This window comes from Panthera tigris, chromosome C1 (genome assembly GCF_018350195.1).
Source record: "Panthera tigris isolate Pti1 chromosome C1, P.tigris_Pti1_mat1.1, whole genome shotgun sequence".
Lineage (NCBI taxonomy): Eukaryota > Metazoa > Chordata > Mammalia > Carnivora > Felidae > Panthera > Panthera tigris.
Window position 1 is genome coordinate 107,730,065 of NC_056667.1, and position 14,138 is coordinate 107,744,202.

Sequence of the window (14,138 nt, forward strand, 5' to 3'; positions counted from 1 at the left end):
AGGCCCTGAGGACCCTCCATACAGGTCTAGTCTACACAGTTAGGCCCTGTCTGTCCTGCCACTGTAGGCCCTGTCTCAGGCCCTGTCCAGCCTTGTGGTTGCTGCTTCCTCCACATGAAAGGGCAGTGTGCCTCCTGAATGCCCCCCCACCCTGCCCCGAGGCTATGCCCACAGTCCCTGCCAGACTCACTCAAGTCTTCCCCTCTATTTTAGGCCAGAGTACACCACCCATGCACTCAACACACACTGGGCTCTGCTCAGTGCTAGGCACTGGGGCATGAGACTAGAGAGACCAGGTTGTTGCCTTGTGGAGCAACCACCCCAACTTAGTGGGTGCTGCACAGTGCTGGGAGGGGCTGCATTGGAGGGCAGGGGTTATGCTGGGTTTCCAGACTATGGCGGAGCCATGAGTGGCTTTAGCAGGGTGGCTCTGGGGACAGAGAACTTGGAGAAGCGCTGGGAGGAGCTGGCAGCTGTGTGGTGGAGGCCAAACCTTGGAATAATTGGAGATTTGTTGTCAAGTGACCCTTGTAGGACTTGCTGAGGGTTGGCTGGAGGATGGAGGAGTGATCCCTGACCAGGATCCTGGGCCTCATCCTGGGGCCTCTGGGTAGGACGGGGGCAGAGACGTTGGGAGTGTGCTGTGTGAGGTGTGGGATTTCTCCTGAATGTCCTATGGGAGCATCTGGAGGGCAGGACAGAGGTCTAGGCAGAGGGATGGTCCTGTAAGGCCTGGAGCTGGTAATCTGGGGCACAGGGACTCTCAGGACAGACCTGCCAGGATGTGAGGGAGCCACAGGGCACATGGGCATGGGGGTTGGAGTGGAGAGGGGCTGGGCTGGAGAGGGTGTTGTCAGCAAGAGAGCAGCAGGGGAGGGTCAGAGAGAGAAGGAGGGAGAAACCCAAGCAGGCTCCTTGTTGTCAGCTCAGAGCCCCATGCAGGGCTCGAACCCACAGACTGGTGAGATTATGACCTGAACTGAAATCCAGAGTTGGACGCTCAGCTGACTGAGCCATCCAGGTGCCTGGTCTGCTACACCTCTTGATGTGTCCTTTTTGATGAGGGAGCATAAGGCAAGCTGACAGGCCACAAACAGCCCCCCACCCCCTGGTGGGATATGTGGGGATATTCCTCAGGCACTCTGGCTGCCCAAGAACAGAGGAAAGGGGAAAACAAAGGGTTAACTGATAGAGATCTTAGTGCTGCAGGACCTAAGTCTCCATCATCCCTCCATAGTGAGGTGGTGAACAAAGGCAGAAGGAAAAGGCAGGTAGAATTAAGTTTCCTTATAAACTGCAGCCCGTTGACAAATACTGGAGGTAGACAGAGTAACTCCCTATGTCTTTTTGTTTTGTTTTGGTTTAATCTTTATTTATTTTTGAGAGACTGAGTATAAACAGGGGAGAAGCAGAGAGAGAGGGAGACACAGAATGTGAACCAGGTTCCAGGCTTAAGCCGTCAGCACAGAGCCTGACACGGGACTCAAACCCAGGAACTGGGAGATCATGACGTGAACCAAAGTCGGAAGCTCAACCTACTGAGCCACCCAGGCAGGAGTAACTCCCTATGTCTTAATGATAATGCTCTGCTAGAAGGAAAAACAACCCTAGCTTGACAATAGCCAGGCCTCCGGGATCCTGGGAGTCTTCTTTAGCATTATGAAAATCTCATTGGAAACTTCCCCTGGACTTACCTCCCCCAACCCCAGTCTCCTCATGGTCCCAGCCTCCTCATGGTCCCGGGGCAACTCTTCCCACCCACAGGTCCTGTCCCTGTGCTTTAATAAAATCACATTTTTGCCCTGGAGACGTCTTCAAGAATTCTTTCTTGACTGTCGGCTCCAGACACCACAAACCCCACTGTCACTCCCAAAAACCTCATCACTTTTGTCCTTTGGAGAGCAGTTCATCTAGTCTTCAGATCTTCTGGAGAGGGAAATGATTTATCTGCACCTATAGGTTAGGTGTGTCCACAGGAGGGGGTGAGCCCAGGACCCACCTACACTGCCATCTCGGATGCCATCTCTAGCTGCTTTCAGGATTCTTCTTGTCCTTAGTTTTCAGAAATTTAATTATGATGCACTCTTGGCATGAATTTATTTGGGTTTATTTTGCTAGGTATTTTTTCAGTTTCTTAAATCTGTGAGTTTGTGTCTTTTGCCAAATTTGGGAAGTTTTTGGCCATTATTGATTTGAATATTCTTTCAAACTCAATCTCTTTTCTCCTCTCCCTGAGACCATGATGATAATGAATGTTAACTCTTTTGTTTTCCCCCAGAGGTCCCTGAGGCTATACTAGTTTATTTTCCTTCTTTATTCTTTATCTTGTAAATTATGTTAGTTTGTCTTCAGGTTCCCTGATTCTATCTTCTATCATCTTCACACTACTTTTGAGCCTAGCCATTGTTCCTTTTTTCCGTGATTGGCTTTTTCAATTCTATTGTTTCCATTTGTTTTTAAAATTACTTTTATTTATTTACTGAGATTTTTCAATTTTTTCACTTGTTTGTAATTTTTTGTTGTTGAAGCATTTTTATGATTGTTGATTTTGTGCCAAGTCTTAATTTATAAAGGTGACTGAATGACGACATGAAGAGGTTGATGTCATTGCAAGAAATTTAATGTTACTCACACTTTCCCTAAGAGGCATGCCATGTAAGGCCACAGAGGTGGGGAAGTACCTGTGTTGTTCAGGAGGCAGGAAGTAACAAAAGGAAGGCATAGGCCATGGCATTTTGGGGGATTTCTGAAAGAAAGGCAGGGCAGGGCAGGGCAAACAGTTTAGGATTGGCTACTTTGAATAATTCCAGCAGTTTCTGGGGAAGAGAGGCTGTCCCTAGTTGTCTGGTACCTGACTCTCAGTTGACTTAGGGTAGGAGAAATATTGCCTTGGTGTGACAGTTCCATAAAGGTTGGGGTTATGGACTCTGGATTGGTTGGTTTGCATCTGAAGGGTAAGTTTGCTGGTGAGTTGCTTACTATTTTTAGGAATTAGGTAGCCCTGGGAGTGCAATCTCTTTCTGGCTAGCCAGGTCAAAACATCATTAAATATGAAAAACATGATTAATATATGGTTCAAAATCCTTGTTGGATAATTTCAACATCTGATTCATCTTGGTGTTGGTGTCAGGTGAGTGATTTTTCTCATTCAGGTTGTGATTTTCTTGACTTTTACTTTTTCTTATGTTGAGAGACTTTGGGTTCTGTTAAATCTAGTTATGTCTATGCACAGGTCTGGGCCCACTTTTTGTTGGCTGTGGTTTTAATGGCAGTTGAATTTTCAGAACTTTGGAAGTGATATTTTGTTCTGATTTATCTGGTGTTGTTGGGGCTCCTGCTGGCACAAGGTGGTGCTTTGTCTGGGGGTGTAGGGGGTTTGTCCAGGTTGAGGGATTGGGAAGAGGAGCCTCAAGTTCCTGGGGACAGAGAAGTTTCTCTGGCTATGTGTTTTTCTGGTGGGATCCATCTGTGGGCAGGGTTGGAAAGCACCTCATGAGCTGTGCACTTACTGTGTGTGTGGATGCCCCCCAGCTACCTTGATGTCTTTGGGTCAGAAAGTAGGATCTCCTGTCTGCAGAGGGAGGTGAAGAAGCTTTCAGGGCTGGGTACTAACTGTGGCAGAATACCTCTTGTTCCTGCCACCCATCTGCCTTCATGCCTCTTTGCAGGTGGGTGGGGTGAGGAGAGGAATCTCAGGCCCATGTGTACAAAGAGGATTTGGGGTCCCTGCTTATAGTCATGGTTCCCCCCAGCAGTCTCAGTGTCTCCCTGTCAAGGAGGGGAGTCTGGCTCAAGGGCACAAAGAAGCTTCTTTGCCTAGGTCGTTTGTTGTGGTAGAAGCCTTCTTGCCTACACTTCCCTGTCCCTCATCCCGCCCCTGGGCCATCTGCAGGGGAGGGCAATCTCAGGCTCCCAGACATGAAGAGATTTCTTGTACTGGGCTACTTCTTGTAACCAGGCCATTCTTGCTGGTACCTCCAAGATACTATCTGGGCTGGGGTTGGAGAGTCTCAGGCCTGGTGAGGAAGGAGAATACCTCCTCAGCCACTACTGTCAGTGGGGCTCCTGACTGATCCCCTTGCTGGTGGTGCTGGGTTTGCTCAGTAGTGTTGGAGGGACTCCTGTTCCAACCAGAGGAAGCATGAGCCTACTTGTGCCACCTTGTCATACTAAGTTGAGGATGGGGGCCTGGGAAAGAAATGTTAGGCCTGGGTCATCTTCTGTTGGGAAGACAGAAGGTGCCCTACACTGTGCTATGCCTCCAGTCCTAGTTTGGGGGACTAAGCCAGTTTTCCTTCCTCTTTCCATCTTTGAGAATTCTTCTTGGTTGCTTTTTGTTATTTCCAGGGTTTATAGTTGTGCCCCGTGGGAGAAGCATGGAGAAATGGCTCTGTGCCATCTTATCCAGGCTGGCACTTCTCTTGCCTTTTTGTTAAAACATTTTTGAGTATATTTGACACAAGACATTACATTAGTTTCAGGTGTACAACATAGTGATTCCACTCCTCTATATGTTATGCTCTGCTCACCACAAGTGTAGCTACCCTCTGTTATGTACAATGCTATCACAGTAACATTAACTGTATTCCCTATGCTTTACCTTTATTCTCGTGGTTTATTCATTCTGTAACTGGAGGCCTCTATCTCCTACTCCCTTTATTCATTCTGCCCATCCCCCCACTCCCTGTCCCTCTGGTAACCATCAGTTTGTTCTCTATTTATGGGTTGGATTCTGCTTTCTGTTACCTTGTTTTTTAGATATAAATGAAAATCATATGGTTTGTGTCTTTCTCAGTCTGACTTATTTCAGTTAGGTTAGTACCCTCTAGGTTTATCTTGTCATGTGAATAGCATTTGAATGGCATGTGAATGGCAAGATCTTATTCTTTTTTATGGTTGAGTAATATTTCATTGTGTATGTATATACCACATTTTCTTTATCCATTTATCTATTGGTGGACACTTTGGTTGCCTCCATATCTTGGCTATTTAAAATTTTTTTTAGGGGCGCCTGGGTGGCTCAGTTGGTTGAGCATCCAACTTCGTCTCAGGTCATGATCTTGAGGTTGATGAGTTCGAGCCCCGCGTTCGGCTCTGTGTTGACAGCTCAGAGCCTGGAACCTGCTTCCGATTCTGTGTCTCCCTCTCTCTCTGACCCTCCCCTGCTCATGCTGTTTCTCTCTGTCTCAAAAATAAAGATAACATTAAAAAAAATTAAAAAAAATTTTTTTTACATTTTTAAAAAATGTTTATTTTTTAGAGAGAGAGAAGACAGAGCATGAGTGGGGGAGGGCAGAGAGAGAGGGAGACACAGAATCCAAAGCAGGCTTCAAGCTCTGAACTGTCTGCACAGAGCCTATTGCAGGACTTGAACCCACAAACCAGGAGATCACAACCTGAGCCAAAGTCAGATGGCCAACCGACTGAGCCACCTAGGTACATCAGAGATTAAACATTCTAATGCTTACTCTTAAGTCTACAAACCAGACTTAATAGTGTCAAATTTGCCCCCTAATTGACACTGGATTCTTAGAATGTTGACCTCCCACTATCCCTGCCATCCATTCTCATCTATTATTGTCCAGTAGTTTAGCTCCTTTTTATATTCTCCGATTTATCATAATTATTTTATAGTAAACATTTATATTTGCCTCATTTGCTATTTCTTTGTATCTCTTCTCTTTTCTTCTACATGTAATCTCTTTCTCTTAGGAGTCATTTCCATTGGGTATGCAGTGATAAGCCATCTGAGTCTTTGCTTGCAAATATCTTTATTCTCTTATTACTCAGGAATAATGGTTTAAACAGTATAGAATACTAGAGTGATGGTCAGTTTATTTGTTTGTTTGTTTGTTTCGTTGGTTTCTGGTCAACATTTAGGATAGTTCACAATTGCCTGTTCTCCAATTTTTGCTTTGAGTTTTGCTGTGAACATAATTTCTGTTAATTTTGTTAGTAATCTGCCTTTTCTTTCTACTTACTTTACAGTTTTATTTTGTCTTTGCTGTTTATCAGTTTTGCTACAATATGTCTAATTTAGACATTTAAAAATCTTGCTTAAAACTTGTGATTTATGAATCTGAAGATTCATTTTTTTTTTATTTTTGAGAAAATCCTCAGCCATTTTCTTTTCAAAAATTGTGTCTTCTCCATTCTATCTTTGCTCCCCTTGTAGAATTTCTGTTAAGTGAATGCTGGACCTTCACCTGTTCTCTCCCATATTTCAACCCCTTTTTCATATTTGTCATCTTTTGACTTTCATTCTTTTTTTAATTTTTAATTTAATTAATTAATTTTTTAATTAGTCAGGACCTAGTGCAACAATGAGTTCAGGAGTAGATTCCTTATTGTCCCTTAGCCATTTAGCCCATCCCCCCTCTTCCACAACCCCTCCAGCAACCCTCTGTTTGTTCTCTATATTTAAGAGTCTCTTATGTTTTATCCCCTTCCGTATTTTTATTTTTGCTTCCCTTCTCTTATGTTACCTGTTTTGTATCTTAAAGTCCTCATATGAGTGAAGTCATATGATATTTTTCTTTCTCTGACTAATTTCTTTTAGCATAATACTCTCTAGTTCCATCACGTAGTTGCAAATGGCAAGATTTCATTCTTTTTGATTGCCAAGGAATACTCCATTGTATATATATACCACATCTTCTTTATCCATTCATCCATTGATGGACATTTGGGCTCTTTCCATATTTTGGCTATTGTAGATAGCACTGCTATAAACATTGGGGTACATGTGCCCCTTCGAAACAGCACACCTGTATCCCTTGGATAAATACCTAGTAGTGCAATTGCTGGGTCGTAGGGTAGTTCTATTTTGAGTTTTTTGAGGAACGTCTATACTGTTTTTCATAGTGGCTGCATCAGTTTGCATTCCCACCAGCAGTGCAAACGAGATCCTCTTTCTCTGCATCCTTGCCAACATCTGTTGTTGCCTGAGTTGTTAATGTTAGCCATTCTGACAGGTGTAAGGTGGTATCTCATTGTGGTTTTGATTTGTATTTCCCTGATGATGAGTGACGTTGAGCATCTTTTCATGTGTCTGTTGGCCATCTGGATGTCTTCTTTAGAGAAGTGTCTATTCATGTCTCTTGCCCATTTCTTCACTGGATTTTTTTTGGGTGTGTGTTTTTTTGGGTGTTGAGTTTGATAAGTTCTTTATAGATTTTGGATACTAACCCTTTATCTGATATGTCATTCGCAAATATCTTCTCCCATTCCATGTGTTGCCTTTTAGTGTCTCTGATTGTTTCCTTCACTGTGCAGAAGCTTTTTATTTTGATGAAGTCCCAATAGTTCATTTTTGCTTTTGTTTCCCTTGTGTCTGGAGACATGTTGAGTAAGAAGTTGCTGTGGCCAGAGTCAAAGAGGTTTTTACCTGTTTTCTCCTCGAGGATTTTGATGGCTTCCTGTCTTATGTTTAGGTCTTTCATCCATTTTGAGTTTATTTTTGTGTATGATGTAAGAAAGTTGTCCAGGTTCATTTTTCTGCATGTTGCCATCCAGTTTTCCCAACACCACTTGCTGAAGAGACTGTCTTCATTCCATTGGATATTCCTTCCTGCTTTGTCAAAGATTAGTTGGCCATACATTTGTGGGTTCATTTCTGGACTCTCTGTTTTGTTCCATGATCTAAGTGTATGTTTTTGTGCCAGTACCATACTGTCTTGATGATTACAGCTTTGTAATACATCTTAAAGTCTGGGATTGTGATGCCTCTAGCTTTGGTTTTCTTTTTCAGGAGAAAACTCCCTATTTGATGTTTTTTTCTGGTTCCATACAAATTTTAGGATTATTTGTTCTACCTCTGTGAAGAATGCTGGTGTTATTTTGATAGGGATTGAACTGAATATGTAGATTGCTTTGGGTAGTATTGACATTTTAACAATATTTATTCTTCTAATCCAGAAGCATGGAATATTTTTCCATTTTTTTTATGTCTTCTCCAATTTCTTTCATAAGCTTTCTACAGTTTTCACTGTATATATTTTTCACCTCTTTGATTAGGTTTATTCCCAGGTATTTTATAGTTTTTGGTGCAATTGTAAATGGGATAGATTCCTTGATTTCTCTTTCTCTTGCTTCATTATTGGTGTATAGGAATGCAACTGATTTCTGTGCATTGATTTTATATCCTGCAACTTTGCTGAATTCATAGATCAATTCTAGCAGTTTTTTGGTGGAATCTTTTGGGTTTTCCACATAGAGTATCATGTCATCTACGAAGAGATAAAGTTTGATTTCCTCTTTGCTGATTTGGATGCCTTTTATTCCTTTTTGTTGTCTGATTGCTGAGGCTAAGACTTCCAATACTATGTTGAATAACAGTGGCAATAGTGGACATCCCTGTTGTGCTCCTGACCTTTGGGGGAAAGCTCTCAGTTTTCCCCATTGAGGATATTAGCAGTGTGTCTTTCATATATGGCTTTCATGATCTTGAGATATGATCCTTCTATCCCTACTTTCTTGAGGGTTTTTATCAAGAAAGGATGCTGTATATTGTCAAATGCTCTCTCTGCATCTATTGAGAGGAACATGTGGTTCCTGTCCTTTCTTTTATTAATGTGATGTACCACATTGATCGTTTTGCAGATATTGTATAAATCCTACTTGGTCATAGTGAATAATTCTTTTAATGTATTGTTGGATCCAGTTGGCTAGTATCTTGTTCAGGATTTTTGCATCCATGGCCATCAGGGAAATTGGCCTGTAGTTCTCCTTTTTAGTGGGGTCTTTGGTTTTGGAATCAAGGTAATGCTGGCTTCATAGAATGAGTTTGGAAGTTTTCCTTCCATTTCTATTTTTTTGAACAGCTCCAAAAGAATAGGTGTTAACTCTGCTTTAAATGTTGGTAGAATTCTCCTGGAAAGCTGTCCGGCCCTGGACTCTAGTTTTCTGGGAGATTTTTGATTACCAGTTTGATTTCTTTACTGGTTATGGGTCTGTTCAAATTTTTATTTCTTCCTGTTTCAGCTTTGGTAGTTTATATGTTTCTAGGAATTTGTCCATTTCTTCCAGATTGCTCATTTTATTGGCATCTAATTGCTCATAATATTCTCTTATTATTGTTTGTGTTTCTGCTGTGTTGGTTGTGATCTCTCCTCTTTCTCTCCTTCCTCCGTCAACCCAGTGGGCTATACTGGTCAAATTTTCAGAAGACAATCTTTCTAGGAATTTTAAGACCAAATGTACAAAATGTATTATTTTACTAACTCTATTCTTGTCATATACTGACAACCTCTTTAACATCTAGAAAGACTAAGTGTTGAAAATTAGGACTCCTCTGTCCAGTATATACACTATATACACAGCTAAGTAATCCAAAATGCGGGAACAAAAGGGACAACGGTGAAATCTTGCCTCACTATGAATACACTGGCAAAACTCTTGGCCCTCCCTTTTCCTTTCCTCCTCTGAACCAGTGCACAAACACAATGGCTACTGTTCAAAGAGGTGGTTTGGCCATTCCCCCCAAATTAAAACTTATTTCATATGAATTTCAACAAAAATATATCTACAGAATGTCTTTTTACTACCTCTATTTTTAACATATCAGATACTTAAGAACATCTGAAAAGACTAGAGATTTAAAAAAAGTACTTAGCGTTGTCAACTATATATACAGTAGTTTAGGAATAAAATGCACACACACACAAATGGTTATAATATGAAAATGTCTTCTAAATATGACCAATGTGGCACAGAGCCTTCTTTCTTCCTCAAGGTCTTCAACTTCATGTCCTTTTACCCACTGAACAAACAGGAATGTGTGTGGCTCCTGATGTCACTTGCAGAGGTGGTCTAACAATTCCATTTCAAAAGTCATTTCCAGAAGACGTTTCTTTTCTATGATTAAAAAAACAAACAAACAGACATTTACAAGATGTGTGATTTTCTAGCTCTACTTTCTCATATGTTGGCAACCTCTTTACATCTAGAAAGCCCAGAGGTAGCAAAAGTTTTCTTTTGAAAGTTTGGGGGGTAACTTCATATTATATACACAGGCCTTCTATAAATGGCCAGTAAATCTTCCCAAAGGGTGGTCTTCCTTTTGGTCAAATGTGGTGTGAAATTCTCCCATTTCTATTTTCCAACATCAACCTCTGGTAGAAGGAAGAGCACTGCCTTATGGCCCGTTAACCAAAACACCTGTTGTGGACCGGGCCCAATAGAGCCTCTGTCCATTGTCTGGAGCAGTCCAACTGGGACGGAGCAGTCATCCCATGGCCCGCATCTGTGGGGCTCTGAGGCCCAGGGGTGGCCAAGCTCACATCAATGTAGACCTGCCTTGCTGGGCCCTCCCACAACTCCGAGTGGCCTCCATTCTTCTCACCCCAGCACGCCCCACCTCTAAAGACACCACGTCCCCACTGGCCGGGCTGGTGCTTAGCATAAGCCCCACAGACTTGGGCCAGGAGAGTGGGCAGCCAGCAAGGTTGGGTTTCCAAGAGGCTGCCTCCATTGGAGACGGGGTGGGGGTGGGGAGAGGTTCATGGCTGCTTCAAGGCCTGGACCTGGCCAGTGGACAGCCACGGCCAGGGCACTGGGTCTCTGCAGGTCAGAGTCCGCGACCTGTCCCTGGGCCCCCTAGTTCACCCACTGGCCTGATAGATGCCTGCGCTGATGACTGCAGGCCCCCCAGGGACCTCAGTGAGGCCTCAGGGTGGGGATGGAATGTAAAAGCCAAGAAGCAAGGTCAGGAAGGTCACTGAAAGCCATCAGAAGGAGTTTGGACTTTATCTTGGGGCGATGAGGAGCCACTGAAGAGGGTGAGGGAGGAGAGAGGTTGACTGTAGGGAAGATCAGGAAGCTGTCGGGTCTGGGGTGAAGGGCCAGCTAGGAGGCTGCTGCAATTATCTCAGCCAGAGATGGTGAGTGTGTGGTGGAGGGTGGGAGGGATGCAGCTGTCCCAGGAGCCTGTGGGTCTGTGTCTGATCACAGTGCCCAAGGGTGCCCATGGAGTGAACATCTTCTTCAGGTCATTCATCAAGTGCCTCCACACAGTGGGCTTGTCAGGCAGGTCAGTTTCCCTGTCTTTTCTGCAGTGTCCTCGCCACTTTCCCCACCAAGGGGGAAATGGGCAATGGGCCTCTCTTCATTAACCTACACCGAGTACCTTGCCTCAAGTTTCCCCCAGGAAGTGGTTAAGGTGAGGGCTTCAAATGCTTTCCTTAAGAACGTGGAACAAGTCTTAGCGCTGAGCTAGGTGCAGACACCAACCTGAGTTGGGGATGGCTACATCAGGCACAGCTGCTGGCTGCTGGCTCCCTGGTCCTCTGTAAGGCTGTCTCTGCCTCTGCCTGTCCTGTCTCCTGGTTGCCCAGGCTCAGCACTCTCTTTTGTGGGGGACATGTCTGTTTTTCTTTTACCTGGGCATCTGAAATTATGGCCTCTTAAAGTAGGCAAGACACAACACAATGGATGCTCTCATTGACTATACCCTGAGGGACTGTCACCCCCGGTGCTGGCTGGGGAGCCCTTTTGCTAGCCCATAAAGGGGATTGAGAGATGCTCCAGGGATATGAAATAGTCTACAGTGAAAACAGATAAATTAGCCGATGTTTACACTTATGCTCATTTAAGCTCCAAAGACGACTTGTGTAAAAAGCGGCCACCTAATTTGTGGAAGAGGAAGAATCGAGATTAATTGAAACAGTAAATCAACATTATGGTTGTGTGGGAGAATACATTTCCAGTGCATTTTTCACCAGCTCACCAAAGCAGCACCATTTAGCATGCTGATTTACAAACAGGAACAGGAATGACTGGGACATCAGATTGCTTTGATGTGCCACCAAATCAGAGGATTCCTCTGAGAAAGGCACTCTTTGGCATTTGAGTGTAGAGTCAGGCCATCTGTGGCAGGAAGGTCCCACGTTCCCCAGTTCTGTTGGTCTGTAGCCACAGGGGGCTGTGCTCTGGCAAGTTGGACAAGCAGACGAGTAGTAAACACAGGGCTTCCCAGAACATTTCACTGAGACAAGTCCCTGATGATAGACGGGTGTTTACATCTGCACCCTTTCCTGTGCCAGCAAGCTCTGCTGTGTTTTTCCCCTAAGAACTTAGGACAATCTAACAGGCTTAATCTGTGTATTTACTACCTGTCCCATCTTACTAGAGTGTAAGCCCCAAGAGGGTCAAGGGCTTATCTGTTCCATGCCCTGCCCTGTCACCCACCCTAGATAGACCTGGCACATCATAGGTGCTGCGTGAGCTTTTGTGGACTGACAGAGCCCAGCCCCTGCTGTGAGGACCTGCTCTGAGAACACTCTGCTCTCACTGCAGAGGCTGCATGCCTAGGTCAGGACCCGTTTCATGATGTCACTCCACAGACATTAAGGAATATACCTTGCTGGGGACATTCATGTAGGCTGAGAAGAGAAGAGAAGAGAAGCCAGAGAAAAGAAGGCATGGTTTCCCTTTTCTCCTATCTTTCCACTGGGGCAGGTGCTGAGGCCAGGAGGCTGATTTTTTTCCAGTGGAGCAAGCCCTGCCCTGCTGATATCCCTCCTGTAGGGCAAGTGTGAGGGTAGTTTTCCCAGTGGGTGTAAGCAGACGTGTTTGACATCGAGTGGTCCGAGTCTGGGGTGCCAGCTGTTTATAGGAGCTGCTCAGCACCTGGGGACTATCCCGGCAGGAAGCTGAGCTTACTTTTAGAGAATGTCACTTGTTGTACCACATTTTATGCTGAGAAAGCAGGCACAGAGGGTTGGATAATTTGCTCAAGGTCAAATGCCTGCCAAAGTAGAAGATATAAAGATTTGACTCCTAAGACTGATTCTGTCCTACTGAGCCATCCTGCCCTCACTCCTCCAAGCTGCTAAACAATCTGAGGAGAGACCCTGAATATCAGCACTGGGTTACCTCTGGAGGCCCTTGTGTCTGTTTTCTGGACTCGCAGGTGGTCAGGTCTCCTGCAGCAGGCAGGGAGATATGGAAGGACATGGCCTTTGTCAGTGTCTGCTGAATGCCCAGGGTTCTCCATGCACCCTCTCACTTACTCCTGGTGTCCCTACAGCTGAGGCTCTGGCATGTGGCTACCTGCCTAAGCTTACACAGTGAGAGATGGTGGGCCAGCGGTCTCAGGCCACTGTCCCGAGTGGTCTCTATGTAGGACCTGTTCCACAGCACTTCCACTGTCCTGTGGCAGTTCCCAGTGGTGCAGCTGCCGAGAGTTTTCATGGCACTTGGTATCCTGCGCTGGTCCCTGTGATTCTGCTATCAGAGACTGTGCCTGTCTCACCTCCTGTCATCTGGGGATGCCTTGTGAGCTCCAGCAGGGCTACTTTTTCCTGTGCCTTTCACCCCTGGACAGTGTCCAGGCCACCACATGCACCCTGCTATCTAGTTGTGACTGGCCTTTGGTATTTTGGAGCATTGTCTCAGCCAGCTTTGACACCACCAGGAACCAGTCCTTCTGGCGTGGGAACAGGACCACAAACCAGCTTCTCCACTGAAGAAGCCAGCCCTTAGCGCAGAGATGGGGGCCTAATGTTAATGGAATGAGGCACAGCAGCATCCATATAATGGATGGCCCACATGTGTGGGTCATATGCACACACATCAATGCAGAGACACGTGTGCCCTGCAATCAAACACATGCTCAGGTTTCATGCATGCCAGTTGCCCTGTGTGTGTGCACATAGAGAGACAGACACCAACCCACAGCCAAACAGACATGCAGAGAAGTGGTGTTGGGTGGAAACAATCTTATTTGGCTCCTCTATCTGTTGACTTTTGATTCCTTCCCCTTGGAAATAAATCATACTTTGATGAGTGATTGAGCAAAATGTGGCTGAACTCAGGTTATGGGAGTGGTGTTGGCTGGGGTGATCTGAGTCCAGGGAGAGACTCCAGTGTCCAGGCCTGAGCCCGCCAGTCACCTCTGCATTGCCAGGCCCACACTTTTTCTTGGGGCCTGCTGGCGAGCCCTTCCCCTCTTCCTACTGGGCACAGCCTGTGGGTCCCCCAGCCACCTCCTCCATGCCCCCCTTGTGACTGCCATGCAGAGTTTTGGTGCCATTTTGCACACTCTTCAGAGAAGACACTGTTCTCCTGGTGTGTCCCTGTCCCAAGGCAGGCAAACCTGCAGGGATCAGGATACTGGTTGTGGCACACCTGGCAGAGAC